Below are 18644 nucleotides of genomic sequence, written 5' to 3'. Positions count from 1 at the left end.
TGTTGAGAAGAGTTGGTCTTGGGTTTATAGAAGCATGAGAATGACTAGAGAGTTTTTAAGTTAGCCCTTTAACTGACTCCACAGGGAGGAAAGCCCAGAAAAATGTCTGCTTGTTTAATTATATTTTTCAGTCAGTTTGTATTTTTTAGTTGATTAGCAGTATTGGTAGGCTCACTTTTGGTTTTGTGTGCTGCATGCCCCTGCTAACTCACAGTGAATTTGAACAGATGTTAGTGCTGCTTTGTGTTGTGTAAGAAGCAAGACTGTTTAAAAATGAACCTGAACTTCCTCCAGGTGGTCTGGACAAGGAGCTAGTGGGAGGGTTGGCATAGGGAAGTCTTTCTCCAACTAGAGGAGCTGCAACCAAGGTCAGCTTCCTTTGAGATTCATGGGATCTTTCCTATAGGAAGGAGAGGCACAGCAACATCCCAAGAATCCCAGGTTCTGGGCAGCAGGCATTTCTAGGCAATTCCTGTAAAATTGCTAGCAATCATATCTGGGCTGTCTGGAGTCCAAGATCTGTAGGTGTCCCCTCACCATTCATGTTGCTTGCATGGTTGCCCTGTGGAGAGAGAGGCAATCGAGAATGGAGACTACCCTAAAAAATGCCAACTCACATGGTGTGTCTGTTCCCTGAATGTTTTGCTGTGGGATACTGTGGGTGAGGGCCTGCAGTTTTTCTTCTCTTAATTATCCCTGTCTGGTGAGGTGGGCCTAATCTTGCAGGACAATTCGAAAAAAGAAATGATGCATCTCAGCAGTGTGGATGTGTATGATCATAAAATACACAGGTCTGAAGCCTGTAGGTACCTACTTTGTGTTCCTAAATTGCCTCCCTCCAGGTTACAAGCACGGTCTCTCCCTCGTAGGCATGTCGTGATTCCTTCTGAAAGCTGGAATAATGAAAATAAGCTGTCGGGATGCCCCTCTTTCCCAACAATATGAAATGATGTTGACTTAGTTACAGAATAAATGCGTTAAACACATGAAGTAAAAGGGTGCTTCAGTGAGGATCTCATCTTGAATTCAGAGAAGGCTACATTCCCAATGGACACAATGATCCTTAAAAGACCAGATGGAATGAACAATAAGAACTAATTTGCCAACTGAATTCTACTGGAAAGCCATAGTCAACATGGTCTTCTTCTCCTCCAGGTGCATTCCATATCTGCATTTTTCCTCTTGTAACAAATTTTCCTGCCCAAGAATGGCTTCCATGTTTAACTTTGATATCATTTAAGGTACAGACTAACTTCGGTTTTAAAAGCCTTGACATTTACAATGCAGGTTGACATATATTAATACTTATTGATACCTGTAATAATGTTGCAAAGGGATTTTAACATTCCCAAGTTGTAGTGGAGGAGACAGAGTCCCTTCTGCACTGCGGGCAGTATCAAAGTGTTTAGAGAGAGAGAAAGAGAGTGATGCTTACTCTGACACATGGGGGTGGAGTGGTCTCAACTTACTTAGAGGTATCCACTTCAATCAAGTATCCTCCTTTTCTCCTTATTCATAGTGTACAACCAAGGCTTTCATTTAGTTTTATAAACACTGAAATACAAAGATCAGCCACATGTTAACTCAAACCTTTGGGCAACAAAACTAATGGCCAAAATTCAAAAGCTGCATCCATTCATTTACTTATTTGCTCTTCAATCCATCCATCTATCCATCATCCTTCCATCCATCCCTTTCCATCCAATAAATGCTAAGTTGAGTTTTCAAAGGGACCACAGTAGTCTACATGTGTTTGTAAAGATGAGTCTTAATGGGAGAAGGAGATAACAGAAAGAAACATATAATGAAATATTTCTTACAGAGCTGAGTTTGTGGACTAAAATCATAGGTGTTGTATATATTATTATATAATATAAAAATAATGAAATCACAATTATGATCATCGGGGCATAGATACTGTGAGTGTATATGAAATGAGGACATAGTCTAGAATTAGGAAATGCCCACCAAAAGGAAGAAGGAATTGCTTGTGTAAAGTCTTTAAGGAGAGAAAGAGATTGACAAAAATAAAAAAAAATGTTTGGAATATATATATATTTAATATAAATATTTTATATATAAAATATGTTTATATTTAAAGACTTCTATTTTTATATAAAATTTTAAATATTTTAAATATATATATATATATATATTTAAAGATTTTATTTTTAAATAATCTCTACACCCAACATGGCGCTCAAACTCCCAATCCTGAGATCAAGAGTTGTATGTTCTACCAACTGAGCCAGCCAGGTGCCCTGTTTGAAGTATATTGAGCTAAGTTATAAAGAGCTAAAACTTGAGAGGTGGACGTGGACTATCCTGCAGGGACTTTTAGGACATGTCAAAGAATTTTCATTTATACCAATGAAGGGTTTTAGGCAAGAAAGTGGATCAGTCACACTGCCTTTTACTTTCTCTTCTAAATTCTGCAGTTTTATTATTATAGAAATTTTTTTTTTTTTGGAAAATGTAATACTGTCACATAGCCAAACTTTAAAAGATGTAAAAAAAATTGTGTGGTGAAAAATCTCCCTTCCACAATATTTTCCTGTCCCCTGGTGACCCCTATTAGAGGCAACCGATTTTTCTATTTTCTTTGAATCCTTCCAGAGGTGCCATTAGTGTGGATTTAATTTGATAAAACTTTTTATTATAGAAAATATTAAGCATCTTTAAAAGTAGTGATAGCAGTATAACAAACCTCCATACACCCACCATGTGACTTTCCCAATTATCAAATCACAGGCAATCTTATATGTCTATAACTCTACCTACTTTGCCAGTGACTCATAAATTTGAAACAAATCCAGACATCATATAATTTTATCTATAAAGGTTTTAGAAAGTATCTCTAAAAGTACCCCTTTAATTTTTTTAAAGATTTTATTTATTCATGTGAGACATTGAGAGCGCAGCAGACACATAGGCAGAAGGAGAAGCAGGCTCCCTGCCAGGAGCCTGATGTGGGACTCAACCTCAGGACCCCAGAATCATGACCTGAGCCGAAGGCAGATGCTCAACCACTGAGCCACCCAGGTGCCCCTAAAAGTATCTCTTTAAAATAAGACATTGACCCTATAATCACACTACAGAAAAATAAAGTTATGATTATGAAATTCCCAGTGTCTTAGTCCAAGTTCCCCCAAATTAGGGAACCCTGAGACAAAGATTTGGATGCCATTATAAACTATCTTTGGAGGTGATACCAGGAAGCCTTTCCAAGTGGGAGGAAGTGGGCAAGGGAATGAATAAAGAGCGTGCTAATGGAGAAGTGCTGTTGTGGGAAAGTAGGATCCAATCCCGTTGAAGACCCTTGGAGACACAGTGTGGGGCACATGTCAATATTGTCCCACAGAAGGGCATGGAGGCTGCGTATTTATCCTCTGTCACATCTCACTGGTTGAGAGTTATGTCCTGGGACATCTGGCCTGTTTCTGAGGCCAGAGAATGTTCTCAGAGAGACCCATAAAGAGTCTGGCAGGCCCGAGAACTACTGTGGTGAAGTCAGCCTCAGATACAGTACTCACCTGTCACAAATTCTACTCTTTGTTTATTGAACTAGGATCCAAACAAGATCCATGCACTGTGATTAACATGCCCCTTAAGTGTCTTCTCCATTTCTCTTTTTTTTCTTGCATTTTTTTTTGTTGTTGTTGTTCTTGTTGATATAGAATCCATCATTTTTCCTGTAGAATTTGTTGCAGGCTGTGTTGTGGAGGTCATATGCATAATGCTAACATCCTGCATTCTCTATATCTCATGTACATGAGTAGTCATCATATTCAAGTTAGAGTTTTTTTCCAGACTCCTTCAGGTAGTGCTGTGTTCTTCCCATAGGAGGTAACTAATTTCCAGTTTTCTCTGTTGTTATGATAGTAGTAGCTATTGAAAATCACTAATCACTAATCACTAGATGAATTAATTCATTTGACGTTACAGAAGGGTAATATTCCATCATTCCTTCCTCAATCCTTACTATAAATACTTCTATATAGAGAAATCTGTCTTCATCAACTCTTTGATTGCCCTAAGGTATAGCTGTTAAGGGTTGAATGGTTATTTTCTTCCATTTATGAATTTTCAAAATCGTGAGGCTTAATATTTTCCAAAGGTGATGATTGACTTCATAGATATCATTATGAACTCATGGATTTAAATAGTTTAATATTTTTCAAGCTACTTTGGTCATTACCTTTATTGATGTTCAAAATGTCTCATTTTGACTAGCAAGGACCGGTTTAAGTTGGCTTCTAAGTTCTTTTGCCACAGTGTAGTCTTCTCAGATAGCTGCCTTGCTTTTTGGTCGAGAAATGCTCATCCTGTTTCTTCCATACACCTAACACTTTCCCAGGTATCTTCTCCTTGATTATTTTGAAAATTATCCAAGTCACATTTTTCTTCCTGGTAACAGCTATGCCTTCAAAGACTTCTCGTTCTTCTCAGTTGGTGATAACATATCAGGACCATGACTGGGCATCAGGGGTATTATTCATTGCTTCTAGGCCTTCCTAGGGGACAGAGCTAGAAAATATACATTTAAAAATACATTTTGAATTTATACTGATATTTCCAATTAAAAATCAAGACTTATCCCATGCCTCAAATGATAGTTCTCAATAACACCAATGTAATTACTCATTTGCTTTATCTCACATTATACACACAATAGCCTCATAACAGTAATACAACATTACCATCAATGATATGATTACTGAAAACAGCTACATTTTTTCTTTTGCAATTTGTTTCCCTTGGGATCTATCCCACTATGGACATGCAGCCAAATTATTGTGTTTTAGAGTCCCTTGAAATATTTCCTCTCTGAAATGGCTATGCCAGAAATCGAATTACACAGTTATTATTTATTTTGTTTTATTTTTTATTTCTAGGATCATTTTTAAATTTAAATTTTATTTTATAATTATATAATGGATGTACATAATTTCAAATTCTAATTTATAAAACAAGCCACTGTCAAAGAAGTTTAGCTTGAATTGTTGTTTCCTTTACCTTATTCTCTCACCTACCCCCTTATAGGTGTACATAACAATGTAAGCAAATATATATATTTATATTTTTATATATATTATATATATATATAGATTTCATGTGGTATGTACACACCCACGTACGTATTTACACACACACACAAACACATTTGTATTCCCTTCCTCCCTTTGATGGATGAATAGCAAACTGTACATACTTTTCTCTATTTTTGAGAATACTGTTTTAATTATAATTGAAACAGTACTTAAGAAGACAACCTGTTGGGGATCCCTGGGTGGCGCAGAGGTTTAGCACCTGCCTTTGGCCCAGGGCGCGATCCTGGAAACCCAGGATCGAATCCCACGTCGGGCTCCCAGTGCATGGAGCCTGCTTCTCCCTCTGCCTCTCTCTCTCTCTCTGTGTGACTATAATAAATAAATAAATAAATAAATAAATAAATAAATAAATAAATAATAAAAGAAGAAGAAGACAACCTGTTGGGCAGCCCCGGTGGCTCAGCGATTTAGCGCCGCCTTCAGCCCAGGGCGTGATCCTGGTGACCCGGTATCGAGTCCCACGTCCGGCTTCCTGCATGGAGCCTGCTTCTCCCTCTGCCTGTGTTTCTGCCTCTCTCTCTCTCTGTGTCTCTCATGAATAAACAAATAAAATTAAAAAAAAAAAAAAAAAAAAAGACAACCTGTTGCGCCAGAGGCTGCAGTGTGATGAGAGAAGGGAATGTACAGATGTGAGGTATCTGTTACAACTGAAGTCCTTTACATAGTATAGTCAACATTTATATTGTTTTATGGCTTTTCCTAATGAAATTCTTAATTGCCACTTACGTGCTCTTCTTTGTTTGTGCCTGGTTTTGCCAGATAAAAATGCTCCCTTGACTTGTCTGAGTTAAAGATTACTCTTGAATTCTGATAGAGTTTCATACAGGTTTTTATAAGAACAAGCTGCAAAATCCCCATTAGGACACATGTCCCTTATGCTACACACATACCTCATGCAGGAAGATGTTGGCTTTCCAAAGTATTAGCAATTTGGAAACACCATTTGCTCTTTTGTTATTTTCAATTTAGTATAGTACTTTTGCATTTAACAGAGTCAGTAATAAGTGAAACCAGATTAGTCAATTTCACTATGGATTACTCTTCAATTTAAGTCAGTTTTCTTTTACTGGCCCTCTAGAATTAGCATAATGAAGTAAGCTTTAGCACCAAGAGGAAAACAAAGGCCATTTTGCAGGAGATATATATATATATATATATATATATATATATATATATATATATATATATTAAAACACATTTTCTTCCAACTGTGTCAGGAAAATTAGTGATTCCTTATTACTTCAGACAAAAATGCTATTTCAGATTCTTTTTTCTTCACATCATGTCTGGAAAATGGAGCTGGCTCTTTTTTTTTTTTTTTAGATTTTATTTATTTGTTTCTGAGAGATGTGAAGAGAGAGGCAGAGACATAGGCGGAGGGAGATGCAGGCTTCTCACAGGGAACCAGATGTGGGACTTGATCCCCGAACTGAGATCCTACTCTGAGTCAAAGGCAGACACTCAACCACTGAGCCACCCAGGCGTCCCTGAAGCTGGCTTTAACTAGAGGAAGCAAGTGCCTATCGGTGAACTTATTGCTTCAATAACAAATATTATCAGAACTTGTGGGGGTGTTGGTGGGGATGATCTAGGAAGAGGTCCTGGAATGCGTGTTTAAGGAGAGTCTATGAGTGGACACTATGTGATGTAGAACTGTGTGGTTGGATTGCAATGCGTAAGTTGGTGCCCTGGTATGGGAGTGTGGAGATTTTGTGAAGCCTTGTGTAAATGCATACCTAATCATATATACAAACCTTTTTTGAAATAACAGAATCAAAAAGTAATATTCTTACTAAAATCTCATTTCAAAAAATCAAAGTCATTCCATCTAACATTATTTTGGCAAAATTGAAAGTATCAAAACTTGCAACATAAAGAGACAAATATCACTTACTACAAAAAGTCAGTCATTTTTTATTTCCCGTAAATGGCAAACTTCCCTAATATTCTTACTTCACCAGCATTTGACTTAGCAACAGCATTATACGAAATTGTTAAGTAGGTATATTAATGATGATCATTTTTATAGCTTTGTCCACATGAGATCATTGGTGACCTTGGGAAGTCAACTGCAAATATTTATTTGAAGAGGGTGAGAAAGTGAAGAGAGCCAATATAATTTACTCATGCTTTTATTACAATAGCATGTGTTATACTTTTAAGAAGTCTAAGTGTATATGAAAATGAACTCAGATGGTAGTATGAAGCTACAATGGAATCAAAGGACAGTTTTCTGATGAAATTTTTGCTGCTGGAATGGAATTTCTCTTATTTTTAAATATTGAATGTTTAATTTTGAGTAATAAAAATAATTTTTACAGGTAATACATTCATTTTGGTAAAGAAAAAAAAACACACAAACCAAAATCAAACCAAGTGAAAAGTGTAATGTTAAGATGAGTCCCCATTTACTCTGGTTTTTGTTTGTTGGCCTCCATAGGCCACCATGTGTATCATTTTCTTGAATCTCTCTCCTAATTTTTCTTTATGCATATAAGCAAATATGAATATATGTTATCCATTGTGTTTACTGCTATCAGAGGACTCTTAGTGATGTAGTAGTGAGATGTGGGGGAATGGAAGCATTCAATAGTACTGTGGTCAGGGCTCAGTTTTGTTTTTTGTTTTTTTTTTTAGAAAGGGGAGGGGCAGAGGGAAGTGGGAGAAAGAGAATCTTAAGCAGGCTTCATGTCCAATGCAGACCTGGTGCTGGGCTCTCACAACCCTGAGATCATGACTTGAGCTGAAATCAAGAGTCAGACGCCTAGCTGACTGAGCAACACAGGGGCCCGAGGGCTTGGTCTCTTAGCCTGTGCTTTTGGATTGTAAATATGCAAGTGTTTCTCAGATTTTTCTCTCCTGTTGGGTAGTGGAAGGTGGCTGGAGTTACTTCAAGTTGGGTTTTTCCCTTCCCCAATGTCAGTTAGGCTCCAGTTAACTCATTTTTCATGGGTAGACCCCACTATGTATACTATTCATTTTTAAAATTGCGCATCCTCTGATATTTAAACTTTTTTCATTCCAGGTGATTACCACTATAATCATACCTACTATCTATTAGTTTCTTTTTTGTGGGCATTGGAAAATTAGTTGATAGCTTTGTGTATTCTTCATCCACCTTCTTTTCTCTCTTTTCTACTTCCTCCTCCTTCAAAGTACTTTCCCTATATGTGACCACTGTATGTGTAACCCTGCTTATACTTGTTTTTTGATTTGCCAGCTTTCAATGCTATCTCTTGCATCTCCGTTACTAGCAATGAGGTATCAGCAAGTTTATTTTATGGGCACCCTCTGATTTGTGAACCTCTATAAACTCTTTGAACATTGCAGACTCGATTTTGGGGGCCTAAAACTTTATCCTGCTTTTTGAAAACAAAACTACATTAAACCTCTGAGCTGTGCAAAGGCATATGACTGAACACAGACCATTACACCCACATTCTTGGTAAAAATTGGGTACTGCAAAATCTATTTTCCTAGTGACTGTCATAAGCTACTCAGATAACCAATAAATGGTAAAATGTAAATTGTAATTTTTGGAAAGCAACTTGTGTATGTTTCTTAGTACTTCTTTTTTAAAAAAATTTATTTGTTTATTCATGAGAGACACACACATAGAGAGAGGCAGAGACACAGTCAAAGAGAGAAGCAGGCTCCATGCAGGGAGCCCGAAGTGGGACTCCAGGATCATGCCCTACGCTGAAGGTGGCACAGAGCCACCTGGCTGCCCTGTTTCTTAGTACTTCTGTCATTTGTTAATAAAAGCCTTTAAAAATGATTTACTTATTTATTTTAGAAAGAGTTGTGGGATAAGAACAGAGAGAGAGGGAGAGATGATCTCAAGCAGACTCTGTGCTGAGCTTGCAGCCTGATACAGAGTTCGATCCCAGGACCCTGTGATCATGATCTGAGCCGAAACCAAGAGTCCGTCATCTAATTGACTGAGCTACCCCAGCGCTCTGCTAATAAAAGCTTCTATGTCAACTAGACATAATTAGGGATGCTACTCAAATCTGTGCTGTTGAATTGAAGTTCTAAGACCTAAAATAAAGGCTTCTGTTTTGCTTCAGTGCTTCCTTTTTTCTAGGTCTATACTCTTCCATTGTTCCTTTTGTAAGCTGTTTTCTTTGTATGTCACCAAACCATCTTGTATTTCCATATGATGCTGTTACCCTGTTGCTAAATTTTCTGCTATCATTTCTCCACTGAGTAAAAGCCCTAAATCATTTCATCAAGCAAAGCTTACAGAAAAAGTATTCTCAGAATTTTTCCATTTTAAGCTGTCTGTAGCTATCATATATGGCTTTCTATATCTTACATGCTTAAAGGATAGCATGGCTAGATATAAAATTTTTGATTCATAATCTATGTGCTTTTCATATTTTTTAGGCACGACTTCACTCACTGTCTTTGGTCTTTTGGTGTTGGATATTATGGTAGAGAGAAACATCTGATGTTAGCTTAATTATATAGAGGTTTTTTTTTTCCTTATGACTTCTTTTTTTTTTTTTTTTTTTGGTTTTATATCTGAAGGATTCTTTCGTTATCTCTAACATTCAGTAACCTTACTAGCATTCATCATAGAGTTGACTATTCTCATGAGTATTTTCTGGAACAAAATGTAGGCTGAGTTTCTCTATTTTCAGAAAAGTTTCTTGAATTACATTTTAAAACCTTTGTTTTGTTCCATTGTTATTGTTGTTGGATTTTAAGGATTCCAAATGTGAATATGTTACCTGCCCTTCTCTAGAGTCTTTAGAGTTAAGAGATTTCACCCATTTTATTTCTTTTATTTTACCGTTCCTACTGTCCCCTCAGGGCTACTGATAGCCACAAAAACTGCTCTCCTTGCTTTCTTTCCAATAATCCTCATTTGTGTAATCCTTTTGTTTTTTTGTCTCTTCCTTCTCTGAGTGTTGTCAGCTTTTGTTTCACTTGTCTGTGTTGTGTGGCCATTCCCCACACGCTCTTATATTTCTGCTTTGTGGTCTTCCTTTTTACTGTAATTGCTTCATAACTCAGTTTAATGGTGGGATCTTTGGCTAAATCTTTGGCTACAACTTGACAATTATCTTTCTGGTGCCTTCACCAGATCCTTCTCTCGTTGGAAAGTTTTACTGCTTCTTTACACATTTTTAATAGTATCTTTGAATGGATTCTGTGCCACTGTTCTTTTATGACTCAAGGTGAACTAGGTTAGATTTTTTTCCAGACAAGCAATTTCCATGGTAGAGGGGACCAGGAAGTGTGAAGCAAGAAAATGGCCACACAACTCAAGGATCTGTCTTCTGCTGCTGGAGGAACATACTGTTTACTTTGGTATGACACTTCCATGTACTTCTGTCTGTGACTTCTGAATAGGCCTCCACCCTTTTCTGAAGTTAATGTGGTCCAGAAGGGCTTTTGCTACTAGCTCTGGGCTTGCAATTGGCTGTTTTCATGGGATCTATTGCAGGGTATTTCACTAAATGCTTTCTCCCAGCAGACACTGCTTGTCCCAGCCTCTATTGGCATTTTTCTTGCCATTTCTGTGCACTGAGTCTCTTGGATAATCCTCACCTCTGTTCTCAGCATTCCTATGCAGATTTTGTACCTTATGATATAAACTTTATCTTTAGGAATTATTTTTGCCAGTGCTTTCTGGGAACTCTTGCACTGAGATCTTTTCATTTCATTCATAGTTCACTACTACTCTTGATCCCAAATACCATGCCAGCTCCCTGACAAACCTGCCCCTGCCCGAGCAGCTTTCTAATTTCTTGTCCTTTTTTAAATGGAGTGTGTGTGTATCTTTTTGGGGGCACTTATTTTTTTCCATTATTTCTTTCTATAATTTCCTAGAGAACAAGGGAAGATTCTGATTTAAATTCTTGCTATTACTTACTAGGGTGCTTTTTATTTGTTAGGTTTTAGTTATTTTTATACATGAGGAGACAAACACAGAGAAAAATACATAGAAAAAAGCCAATGGAAAGTCACAAAATAAAACTTTGAAGAAAAAGAAATATAAAGAAGTTCTTGAGAGATGCAAAACAGTGTTGTGTCAGTAACACAGAGACAGTTCTTGTTCTCCAGGAGAGGGGGGGAAAGAGCTTAGAGGAACATTCAGGCCAACCCTGAGATGATGGGGAGCAATAGTCAGATGAAGCAGAAATGAGATTAGGAATTAAGGCTGGATGAGCTAGAATTTCTCAATCATGTAAAGAAGAAGAATAAAAGGTCACCCCTGAGAGTTAGGGATATGGAGATGACACTGGGCATCCAAAGACTCTGTAGTCTTGGTTGGGATGTAGAATCACCTACTGTGGGCTATTAAAGGAGATAAGAAATGATAAATAAAAGTTTCTTCTGGGTAGTGCAGGCAGTCTAATTGAGTTGGGAAGATGAATTAGGACATAACAGAGAATATTTTTTCATGACTTTTCTCCTCATGTTCAGCAGCCGGGAGTTAAAAGATTGGGAGAGAGTACAGGATGAAGGCTCAGGATTGGGAATTGGTACAGGAATGGCAGAAGTTTATGGGGTGATGAGAGATTCTACAATGCTCCAGAAGATGTGCTGAAATGATAACCATAAGGTCTGGGCCTGGTGAGCACCTAGCCTCCACCTGAGTCTTTCTCCCTCACACACAGACTCACCGAGGCTCTGTTCAGCCAGCCCTGCACCATGATACAAGAAAACTTAATTTCAGGCAAGGACAAATTAACTTCTCTGTTTATTTTTCATACTTATGAGCATCCGTGTAAATATAATGTAAAGTCTAAAATTCTGCATAAGAAATTATGACCAATAACATTCAATTTGTTACTTAGTTAAATGTTCTGATTTATCTCAATATGAAAATCATTTCAGGTATATAAAAACCAGTTAAAACATGCTTCATCAAAATAATCATTTTATTTAAAAGGCATGTTCTAGGCCTTTCCATTTTGACTTCAATAAAGCCAAAGTTTTTCTGTGAGAGTGAATTTTTGTATAAATCAGATTTAGGTTGTGTTGTGTGTGTGTGTGCGCAAACATATATTTAAATCAGAAACTTCTAAAATTTCTAAGTAGTCTGTTCTTATTCACAGAAGCATGTAGGTTTCATTCTCTAGTATGTATCTCCTGTAAACCGTGATGAAATCTTTACCTTGAAGTTCTGAAATATCCCAAATCAGATGGCACATAACAAAGCCAATAGACACCTAAGTCATAAGCCAACTCTGAGAGTGAATAAGCAAACTACTCTAAGGTGAAGGAGAAAAGACACTCAAAATCTGACCAAATTCTATAGAAAAACTTTTTGCCAAAGCAGAAACTCTTATGAGATGCTGTATTTTCAGTAGAGTATGTACAAAAATGGAATTCTGGTCACAAGTATATAATCAAATTCAAGCTCTTGAATCATTGGATTCAGTTATTTAAAGAAGTGGCATAAATCCTTATAATACTTTACTTGTTCTGTAACTGAGAGAAATTATCCCTACTTGATATTCTCTTGACTTAATTGTGTCATGATCCAGGTTCAGGGGAAGAAGCTAGTCATTAACTACTTGCTTCCTTCTAATTTTAAGTAACTCTGATATACACAGGACAAGAGTCCGACTCTGTCTTTACCAGAAGGAGTGTCACCTCTCTGACAAATTTTTGTAACACAAAGGTCTGTATCTTCTCATATTGACTAATTAGCGCATAGAAAAGTCTTCAGGAAACATCTGCCTCTAGTTCTTAAGGGAGACCTTTAAGGCAGCCTTACAATCACTGCTTGACAAACAGAAGACATAGAAGCATAGCAAGAAGATAATTCTGACTCCTGACTCCAGACTGCTGTGATTGCTTGTTTGCTGCTAGAAATTGGGCTAGAAGGTTCTCAGAGAGGGTTAAGGATACCAATTAAAACATTAGAGCACATAAGTTTTCCTCATTCTTTAAAAATTAGTATTTCTACAGGTACTTTGTTGAAAACTGTCTCGAGTTTTAAAAGTGAGGAGCGAGACATGGCAATAGTGGTAGATTAAAAAGAAATTGGTAATATCTTATACTTGCTTAAGAAAACAAAAGAAATCAAATCAGCAGAGTAATTCCTGCCTTTCAGAGAGGCAATTTAGCAGCTTGATGATATAGAAAATTGTGGGCTTAGGGGAAAACATTTCAGATTCCAACATTACAGGAAAGTTACCCAAGATGGTCTTTAAAACATCTTATACATTGTTGTGCATAGCACTGCATATTGTAAAATAGGGGTTGTTAAGTACAAAAAGTGACAGAGCCTCTATAAGAGAGAGCAAGATGGAGAGATTATACTTAACACAGGGGATATGGACAAAGAAATAATCTGGGAGTTGAGAAAATAATTTTTTATGTATCTATTTTTCCCCCTTCTACCAGTTGAAATTGCTTTTACACACTCATGGGCTATCATAAATACTTGTTCAATAAATGAATGCCTATGCCACAATTAATCACAACCACCAGTGCTACTGAGATGTAGGGAAAGGAAGTAAATAAAGGGAAGAGGAAAGGTGTGACAGGAAAGATGTTAGATCAGTGCATCATCTGTAGTGGTTACAAGTAAAGATGGGAGTTTGGACCCACCCTGGGCTCAAATCCTGGTTTACTATCTCTTCTTGACTGTCACTCAACAAGCCATTAAACTCTCTTAATTTAATTTCCTCATCCACATAATAGGAATACTTCCCCAGCATCTCCTTCATGGAGCTATTATGAGATCGAATGTTATAAGCCATACCAAGTACTTAGCATATTATTGACATGTAGTAAGGATAAATAAATATTAGTTATCATCATGTTATTAATAAAACATGCAGTACCGTTTTTTTTTTTTTTTTTTTTTGCTTTTATTGCCTGTGCTTTAGGTGTTGTATATATATAACAAAATCATTGCCAAGAGCATTGTCAAGGAGCTTTCCCCTATAGTCTTCTAGGAGCTTTATGGTTTCAGGTCTTACATTTAAGTGTTTAGTCTATTTTAAGTTAATTGTTGTGAATGGTGTAAGAGAGTAATCTAGTTTCATTCTTTTGCATGTGAATACCCAATTTTTCCAGCATCATTTATTGAAGAGATTGTCTTTTCTCCATTGAGAATTTCTCCATTGAGTATTCTTAGCTTCCTTGTCAAATATTAGTTCACTGTACATGTGTGAGTTTATGATTCACAATACTCAATTGTGTCTTTAAAATTTGCAAAGATAGTAGATATTAAAAGCTCTCATCACAAGAAGAAAATAACTGTGTGAGATGATGGATGTTAACTAAACTTATTGTGGTGATCATTTTATGATATATACATGTATCAAATCATTAGGTTGTACACCTTAAACTTATACAATGTCATTATGTCCATAGTAGTCAACAAAACTGGAAAAACAAACAAAAAACACATTATGGTGGTATAAAGGTGACTTACTTGGAGGGAATCTGCTCAAACCCTGTTATTTCAAGATCATTTAAACCCTGGAATATCTTTCGATTTGAACCTCAGACAAGTAATATTAACTTAGCAAAATAAATAATAAAAAAAGTTACAGGGATGCCAGCGTGGCTCAGTGGTTGAGCATCTGCCTTTGGCTCAGGGCGTGATCCCAGTCCTGGGATTGAGGCTCACATCAGGTTCCCTGCATGGAGCCTGCTTCTCCCTCTGCCTGTGTCTCTGCCTCTCTTTGTGTGTCTCTCATGAATAAATAAATAAAATCTTTAAAAAATAAAAAAATAAAAAGTTACAAAGTGCATTATATGTTCTATATTAGAAAAAATAAGAAAGCAGTGGTGATTCCCTCCACCACCATCACCACGGGCACATAGTAAAAAAGCAGGTTCTCCTGGGAAGAGGAGCCAGTTTAAGACCATCGCTGGGGATATTAAAAGCGGCTCATTGAATTTACAAAAAGGATCTTTTAAAGTGTTAATGACTGCTGAGATTGGTAACTGAAAGGAGGAAGAGAAAAATGTCTTCCTCTGTCAGCTGAAGCCTAGTTGGGTGGGTGAAGGTGGAAGGCGAGTTGAATGAAAGGTTTGAGTCCAGCTGCTTCCATCCACTGCTTTTGAATCATTTTTTTCTTAGGATAATCAAAAGTTACATTAAAGTCCCATGAGCACAAAATCTCACCACCAACCTGTGAGAGCTGGCCAGTCCAGTGGGAATAGAAATGTAAAAATTCACTTACCCCATCATCTTAGATATTGAAACTCTTATGGTATATCGATGTTGACATATGATTAGTAGCATGTGAAGAGCTCCGTCCTAAGGAAACCACATGCTGACTGGATGCAAGAAAACCAATCTGGCAGATCCAGAGCATACCACTAACTTAACATGAATTTTCTTCCCTTTTTTTTTGGATAGGAAATTAATCATCTAAGCTTGCAAAAATTACCAAAGAATGTCTCTGAGAGACTGAATGACATCAAAAATATACACCCTTTGATATGTTAGTACAACAAGAAACTCAGATGTTTCTCTCTTACTACTTACCTCTACATGCAGAATAGTGCATCCTAAGGACAGAATGTTTATTTCCCTTAAAATTCATATGTTGAAGCCCTAGCCTCAATGTGACTATATTTGAGATAAGGCTTGTGAGGAGGTAATAAAGGTTAAATGAGGTCATAAGGGAGGGACCTTTGCCTGATAAGGCTTATGAGTGGAGAAAGAGACACCAGAACTCTCTCCCTCTGTCGTGTGTGAACACAGGGAGAAAGAAACCATCAGCAAGCCAGGAAGAGAGCTCTTACCAGCAACCAAATCAGCCAGCACTTGATCTTGGGCTTTCCAGCATCCGGAACTGTGGCAAATTAATGTCTGTTATTTAAGCTATGCAGTCTGTGGTATTTTGCTATGACAGCTTGAGCTGACTAATATAGTACATACTGAACACACAGGCTTTAAGTCAGACAGACTTGAGTTCAAATTCTGAGTTTGTGATGTACAAGCTCTGTGATCTTGGGAAAGCACGTAATCCTTCCCTGTTTCCTCATCTGTAAAATAGAGATCCTAATCTCTTCTTTATAGGATGTTATGAAGATTAACTGAGACAATGTTTACAAAACACTTGGCCTGGATTGACATTCATTCATTTATTTTTCCATTGAAAACCACATCTCACATATCTATTCTGGCAGCTGTGATGGTGACATGAGGAAAAGACAGTCCATATGCTCAAGTAGCTTATCCATTGTGGGGGAGAAATGTTCATTCCTTCCTTTCTTCCCAGAGGAGTTTTATGAATGGGCCTTAGGTGAGATTTGGACTACTAAAAATTATATGCCGCACTTTACATGCATGAAGACTTTTCTAAAGAAGAGATCAGAATTTTCATCAGAGCCTAAAAATGGGTAAAGAACATGTGGCATATGCATACAACAGAATATTTCTCAGCTTTAAAAAAGATAGAAATCCTGCCATATGCAACTATGTAGAAGAACCTGTAGGACATTATGTAAGGTGAAATAAGCCAGTGAAATATAAATACTGCGTGATTCTATTTTTATGAAGTATCTGAAGTAGTCAAACTCCTAGAAACAGATAGTAGAATGATGGTTGCCAAGGGGTTGAGGGAGAGAGAAATGGGAAGTTGTTGTTCCATATGCATAAAGTTTCAGTAATGCAAGATGAAAAAGTTCTAGAGATTTGCTGTATATCATTTTGCTCACAGTTAACAATACTGTACTGTATCATGATCTGTTAAGGATAGATTGCCTGTTATTTTTTATCATGATAAAAATGAGTGTGACCCCCAAAAAAGTTATGAAGAAACTACCATCTATTAATGTGGATAATAATGCTACCTCCCTCAGAGAATGAAGCTGACCATCAGTTGAAACATTGATGTAAAACTTATATAACTCTGCCTTTGTGTCTTCAATATCTGAGAAGTATTTACATTATTCCATTTCCCAAAGACTCTACTCTTACAAGCAGCCAATTAGGAGCAGCTTCTGCTCAGGTAATGCTGTAAATATCATCTTCCTTTCTTTTGGGTCTTCATCAGTCAGTGACAAGTTCACCTCCTAAGGGCTCCCAGAAAGGCAGCTCTGTGTACCAGCTGCCCAGTTGAGATAACTGCCTTCCTTTCCCATCACTGCTCATAGGATCCTCACTTAAGCAAAATATTCTCTGGAAATTCTCATCTTTTGCCTTTGATACTTACCTCCTTAAGAGTGGAATATTTTACAAGGCAATGGAAACTTGCTCTTGCTATCACTGGCCATCTTTCAAGTACTCCTTTCCTTTTAGCAATGAGGAACAAAAGGAGTGAAATGAAGAAGAAAATCCCATATGCTCATATACATGGAAATGTTTGGTAAAATATAAAGTGAAATAGAAATCATCACATCGCATGGATAATGCTTGCTAAGGCCTTAATGTGTTGTAGGTACACGGTTAAGTGTCATTTGTGAATTAGTTCATTTCATCATTATGACAACTCTGTGAGACAGGAAGATTATTTCTCTCATTTTAGAGATGACAAAGGAAGCTTATAGAGGACAAATAATTTGAAGGGTAGGTAGAAGGGCTCCCCTGAACACAGGTAACAAAAAACAGAGTACGAAACTCAGTCTCCTACAAGTCAACAATAACTCTACTCATCTAAGTCTCAGCTTTTATTTTCAGGCCTTTAGAACATTTGTCTCCAGATTGCTTTGGAATATACATAATAAATAATATATTATCTATGTATCAAAACAGTTTTTTTGTAGAATTGGGCTCATGCATGCTAACAATTTTAAGTGACAAACAGAAAATCTAAATTCCAAATTTTTCTAGCTGATTTTGTGATTCAGAATATCTCACCGTTAGCCCAATCTTTTCTGCAAAATGATGAGTATATGAGGAAAAGCATGCACCAAAGTAGAGACACAAACCAAGTGCTACCAAAAAAAAAAAAAAAAAAAAAAAAAAAAAAAAAAAAAACCAAGTGCTACCAAAAGATGCCAGTGTCTAAGCAACAGGAGGCAGGGACTTAGTACTCATCATTTCTGCTGTGGATTGTGCTTGCCTTGATTGAAGACATTTCACTGGACTTTGACTTGCTCATTGCTTTGAAGTAATCAAGCATGGAGATTTTATTTCCTCCTAGCCAACCAGAATATTGAGACCTGCTAAGAAATCATGAGAAAATAGGGCTCTATTTTGGGCTGATGTTTGTCCAATTCTGGAGTTTGGAAAGCTGTCTCCTTCTGTCATTAACCTGCTTCCTTCTATGTAGAAATAGCCCATAATGTAGCACCTTAACTCTATGAAGAAACTAAAAGTGATTTCATATTTCTTATAAGTCACTGTCCCAGGAACACGGTATACTCCTGGTTGCTAAGAAGCTGAATTATTCAAGGCTTATCTGACCTGTGTACCAGGTGGCTTAATGAAGGCAGAGAACAAGGAGAGACTAGTCACAGGTCTCGCTGGAACTTCCTCCCCAAACTTGCAGAGAACTTTCTGGAAAAGGCACATTCATCCCTCAAGCCAAATGGAAATACAAGCGTGGCACTGAATCTGGATTATATTAAGGTACAAGGAAGATGATTCTGGCTGCT

At 37.1% G+C, this 18644-nt stretch overlaps 1 long non-coding RNA gene across 2 annotated transcripts in view; it reads right to left on the bottom strand.

Moving 5' to 3' along the window:
• LOC140604833 (uncharacterized) overlaps positions 1-15690 on the bottom strand; it is a 39943-nt gene extending 24253 nt beyond the window's left edge. For both annotated transcript variants that reach the window (XR_012007661.1, XR_012007662.1), the window contains exons 1-3: positions 15586-15690; positions 3534-4527; positions 1470-1554 (exon numbers count right to left, since the gene is read on the bottom strand). This is a non-coding gene — a long non-coding RNA (uncharacterized lncRNA). The remainder of the gene's footprint in view (positions 1-1469; positions 1555-3533; positions 4528-15585) is intronic.
• Between the last annotated feature and the right edge of the window lie 2954 nt (positions 15691-18644).

Source organism: Canis lupus, chromosome 15 (assembly GCF_048164855.1).
Source record: "Canis lupus baileyi chromosome 15, mCanLup2.hap1, whole genome shotgun sequence".
NCBI classification, from domain to species: Eukaryota; Metazoa; Chordata; class Mammalia; order Carnivora; family Canidae; genus Canis; species Canis lupus.
Note: the sequence above shows the minus strand (reverse complement) of the source record. Positions and strands in the feature narration are given on the sequence as shown.